Source organism: Ailuropoda melanoleuca, unplaced genomic scaffold (genome assembly GCF_002007445.2).
Source record: "Ailuropoda melanoleuca isolate Jingjing unplaced genomic scaffold, ASM200744v2 unplaced-scaffold2709, whole genome shotgun sequence".
Lineage (NCBI taxonomy): Eukaryota > Metazoa > Chordata > Mammalia > Carnivora > Ursidae > Ailuropoda > Ailuropoda melanoleuca.
In genome coordinates this window covers 11164-16489 of record NW_023197270.1, presented here as the reverse complement: position 1 = coordinate 16489, position 5326 = coordinate 11164, and the positions used below count along the sequence as shown (strand labels likewise).

Genomic DNA, 5326 nt, shown 5'->3' with positions numbered 1-5326 from the left:
TGGGCAGAGGCAGCGGCAGTCTCCACTGGGTGGGACCCCAGAACGAGGCCAGAGCTGGGCCCTGTGAGCTCTGGGGCAGCAGGAGGAGGGGTTCCCCTGTAGCCCCAGAGTGTGCATGTCCAGCTGCCCCCTCTCCAGGTCCCACTCGAACCTCTGCTCCTGGAAAGCCAGTCAGGGCTCCTGCTGACTTGTCGGTGGCCAGTCTCCATCCGCAACAGCGACAGGAGCATGGGAGTGCTAGTCTACAAGAAGGTGACCTCAGGGGGACTTGGAGCAGCAGGACGGGGCCTCTGGGTCAGAACCCTAAGGGATGCGGGGAGTCTGCATCAGGCACGTGGAAAGTTCTTGAGTGGACGGGGGCTCAGAAGGAAACCCCGGAGAGCAGACCCCTGGCCCCTGCGCATTGCTCCTGCAGGCCGTGCAGTGCCAGTGGGGTCTGACCCTGGTCCCGGGAGACCCTCCAGGGTTCGGGTCAGCAGAGCCGGTGCTTGGCCACCCTCTGACGAGCACAGACTGTTCCGCACAGCAAAACGAAGCACTTACTTGGTGGGGGGGATCCAAAGTCTGCAGGCTGCTCCATGAGCTGATGGCCCTCGTTCTCTGTGTATTTGAGAGAACTAAATCATCGGCAGTATTTGCCTCTTTTATCTCCCAAGACCTCAAGTGCCAGCCAGTCCCCCAAGGCTTGTGTAGGAAGAATCTGCTTCCGCAGTCCAGGCTGATGTGGAGAGCCCAGTGGAGCCAGTGGCACCCAGGGACTGGGCCCTCCTCAGGTCGCCTCTCTGCTGTCCTGGGCTCTGAGGGTCCATGCACAGGGCGGTGGCAGTGGAGCCCAGTTGGCCTTCTTGGTGGCATCCTGCCTTACTTGCCTGAGGTGCTGAGTCTGAGCTCGGGGCCTGGACAATCACCCCTGACCCCGGCAGGCCCAGGGCCCTGAGGCTTTCCCTGGTGTCCACAGCTCTGTGTTTGCAGGGCTCTGTCGTAGAGCATGTGGGCGGGAGAAGCGGCGGACGTGCTGACTCACCAGGTCTCCGGTCTGAGGGCTGCTGCCACCAGGAAGAGCCAGACCAGCCTTCCCCCGCTGGGAGGAGCCCAGAGGCTGGGGCACTTGGTAGGAGCTGCAGGCTGAGGGCCCAGCCTCTAGACCAGACACCCGAGAGGCTGGAGCAGCTGTCTGCACTCAGGGCAGCAGGGTCACAGCCCTACCCTCTCCCACCGCACCCTGCTGCACATTCAGCACCAGGCAAGGGAGGGCCCCCACTCAGACCCACAGCGGACCCCAGCCTGGGCTTCAGATGCTGAGAGCTCCCAGCTCCTCTCATCAGGGCCCAGGTGGGGACACCCAAATCCCATCCCAGGACAAGCTACAGAGCAAACGAGAGAGCAGAATGAGCCCATCAGAAAGGCGGGGAGCATCAGATATGGTGTAATCTCCAGGTGACCTGGCTTGAGATGTAATCCGAGTTTTCCCCTCCATACCCACCAGCCGCCGCTCACCGCTTTGCTCTTCCTTCTTTTCAAGCAGGTGGGCTGGGTGCCTTGGGAGGCAAGCATGTCAGCAGAAAGCAAGGACAAAGGAATAGCTTCTTGGATTTTGGTGTAAAAGCTCAGCCCTCAGTAGGGTAAAATCAGAAGGATTTGGGACGAAACGTGCTGAGTGAGAGCCGGGCCGCTCTGGAGGACCCCATGCGGTCTGCAACAGGGACTGTCCTGGCTGGGCTGCCCTTCCTGCAGGCTGGGTGCTGCCGTCCCCCCGCCCCCCCACACGCTGACACGCACGCACACATGCGCACTCTGCGTGCTTGCACCAGGCGGAGGGAGAAAGACCCTTCCACCTCTGCACCTCGATGGTACTGACTGCAGCCGGCTGAAACGCATGCACGGGCCTCTCTGGAGGGCTGCTCCAGGAGCCGAGCTGCGAGACTGGCCACGCGGCAGGAATGCAGGCCTTGCTCTGAGCCGGGTCACACGCTGAACGGACCGGTGTCCCGACCATGCCGGCACCGTGTTTACCGCGAGTCCCCGGGGCCGGCAGGGCGTCTGCGCGTGAGAGAGGCAGCCACTGTGTGATTGGCTGAGTGCAAGCACACCTGTAGGGGAAGGGAGGGATGGGGGCACTTCCCCCAAAACTGAACCCAGCGGACTACAGGTATGGAAAGGAACCTTTCTCCCACTTTCTGACTCTCAGGGAGAAGGGATCATGATGTCAGCAGAAACGTGGCTGTCTGAGAGGACTACCCTGGGAGCAGCCGCCACGTGCTCACGTGGCCGTCCGGGGACGGCTGCAGCCCTGCTGGGCCGCGAGGCTCCTGCGCCATCCGGCTGTGCTCCCTGTCAGAAGAAAGAGTGACGTGCTGGGGGACCGGGCATTTCTGCAGGGAGAAGACGCCGCTGAAAACCAGCTCTGACTGGCTCTGTGTTACAGAACTTGTACAAAAGCATAAAAAGTAAGCAGCTCAGCTTTCGAAGAAACTGGTTTCTTGAGGTCACAGCAGCTGTAACGTGAAATGGGCTGCATGAGGCAGGGCACCTTCGAGGGTCTCAGCTGGACCAGGCTCAGGGCCAGGACATCTGAGCGGCCCAGGCTGCCAGCCCAGCCCTCTCCGTGGCAGCGTCCACGTCGGCCCATGAGCTGGGTCCGGGCTGTGGCCAGATCAGATGTGTGTGTGTGAGTGTGTGTGCCTATAGGCGAGTGTGCTGTCAGAAACCGTGGCTTTGGCCTGGGCTGACCCTATGCCCTCGCTGCCTTGGCTCCTCATCTGTGCCAGACATCACGGGGAGAAGGGAAGGAATGGGTGGGGTGGGCCTGGCCGTGGGCTGAGCCACAGAAAGGTCACGCTCAGGGCAACTGTCACCCCAGCAAAGGAGAAGCCTCCACAAGGCCACGTCCGCACTGGGCCCCAGGGGCTGTAATCACAGCCTTGAGCCTCTTCTCACGCCCCGGCTTCCCTGTGGTCTCTCCGGATAGCACGTCCACACCCGCACTCACACCCGCTCCTTTCTGGCTTCTGCCTCCAGCCCTGTGCTTTATGCTTCTCGGAGACCGGTGCTGGGTCCCTCTTAGGGCCTCTTCTCCTTTGCTCGCATTTTCTTTTCTCCTCCTGACACACTTTGCTACATCATCGTGCAAAATTAAGTCCAAGACGATTTCAGGCAGGTACTCCCCACCCTGAGGCAGGTTTTAAAATAGCTACAGGACGGACACCAGCTTTGCAGTGGAGTGCTGTGAAGACTCTGGTGGTGCTGACTGCATTTTCCGTTTGCAGACTTGCTGGTGTGAGTCCCAAGGGGAAAACAAAATTGCTGATCTATTTCCTCTGATGGGTTTGCTTCCTTTAGAAGGGGTCCGAATAAAGCTCGGCGTAGATCCCTGCTTTTTCCTGCCCTCTTGGGAAAACTGAATGTATAAATCTTCACCGTCCTTACTGATCAAGGCCAAATCACAGATTTCAGTTACCACAGTGGGAAGCGCCATGCGGTCATGAAGGGTGTAGGAGGGAGGCCATGCCGTGGTCCCTAATGCATCCGATTGGAGAAGGGCTAAGGAGGGGGAAGTGGGCTCTTTGGTGTTTCCGTGGACATCTCCCATCCGCTCGCTTCCCGCCAGGGTGACTGTCCTGAACTCTTTATGGAAGCTGGTATTTTTCTCTTCAACTGTGATGCCTTCTCTTGCTCGACCTTCCTGAATCCCCTTGTCTCATTTCCATGGACGTCTTTGTTCTCACGGACCTTTGGTCCTTCTGCTTCTTTGCAGATATAGGTCCAAACAAGATGGAAAAGGATGCGGGGTCCAGCCCTCCCCTGCAGCCTGTCGGTGTGGAGCTGCCAGGGGTCCTGTGGCATTTAGGCGGGAAAGCCGCTGCGGGTGCACACAAGGGGCAGGGTCTGTGTGCAATTTCTGGAGATTTGTCTGTGCAAACGCTCAGCGGAGGGGCAGATAGGAAGGCCTCCTGACAGCAGGTTGGAGGGGGAAGCTGAGGGAATGAGGTAAAAGGTGTGGTGCAGGTGGAAATGGGCCACGAGCGCAGGGCCCCAGAGAAGGGACAGGCGTGTGTGAGCAGGTGGGCTGCATCCCTGCACAGAGGTGCCAGTCAGGCCTCTCCAGGTGGGTCCCAGACTCAGCCTGTTGGGCTCGCCCCCTCTGGGCATCTACCTGCTTAGTCCTTGCTGACTCCAGTCCCAGCAGGAGCAGGAAAGACCAGGAAGACCGGCCTGAAGCAGGTCTCCCGTTTTCTCGGGAGAAAGGACTCCTTCCGCGCCCCTCCACTCGGACACTTGGTTTACGCCTCCTGCACACATGTGCTGTCATCCTGAGGAGCGCAGCATGTATCCCGCCACTCCCGTGATAGAAAGCAGGAAGGCGATTCGTTGTCCTTTATCAGACTGGGAGGACCCTGCCTCAGGGGGTCAGCAGCTCCGACAGGTGGGGTCCACTCCAGCCTCCACCCCACCGGCCGGCGAGCCTGGCTAGAACGACCCCCCACCTCCGTGCACCCTTGCTAAGGTGTCTTCTTTGCTGACTCAGGAGACACCCCAGCTCTCGTGGCCCTGGACATGTCCCTTGAGCCCCTTCCTGGGGTGCACAGGTGTGGGGAGGCTCCGGCCACCCTGTCTGGGGCAGGTCAGGAAGCATCGAGACGTCCTCACGTTCCGCTGCTGTTGCCTTTTCTCCTCTTACGATTCACGGCAGTTGAGATTAGTCCTGTGCCCCTGGGGCAGTGCCCGGGCTCTGTCACCTAGATGCTAACTCCAGTGTCTACACCCCGCTCAGTGCTCACTGGGCTTCGCCATGTGGCTCCTTCTGGCTCACTGTCCTCTGACAGCCGGAGTCAAAGCCAGGGCTTGGGACGCCCACCCAGCCCTGGAGTCCACGTGAGAGGTGGGTCGGGCCTCAGCGAGCGACGTCGGCATGCAGAGCCGGTTTCCTCCTGTGCAAGAGCAGGACAGCACCTGCTTCGTGAGCCGGTGGGGCCTGTGGGGCCCGTGGGGCCTGTGGGGGTGATTATACGCTATTAACTAACAGGAAGTGTATGAAGCGGCCATTAGCTCACAGTGAGGACCGGGGAACGGTCCTAAATAAATGTCATCCATTTACATTCCCGAGCGAGCTCGGGTTGCAGTCTCGGCTCTCGGTCCTGCGGGAAGCTCTTCCTTGGCTGAATGTACTGGGCACTTAGCGCCTTGTTTGCACCTGCGTGACCCCAGATGAGGGACCCATCTTTGGACCCTCTGCATTCTCTCTGTCCACCATACCCCCCTCTTTGGCTTTCTGCAAGCGTCGGGGCAGTTCGGAGATGACGTGAGATGTGCTGTTTCCCCAGGACGC

General features: G+C 60.0%; 1 long non-coding RNA gene across 1 annotated transcript in view; it reads left to right on the top strand.

The window, feature by feature from the left end:
- Window positions 1–2116: 2116 nt before the first annotated feature.
- LOC117798154 overlaps window positions 2117–5326 on the top strand; it is a 14367-nt gene continuing 11157 nt past the window's right edge. The window contains exon 1 of the long non-coding RNA XR_004622849.1: window positions 2117–2447. This is a non-coding gene — a long non-coding RNA (uncharacterized LOC117798154). The remainder of the gene's footprint in view (window positions 2448–5326) is intronic.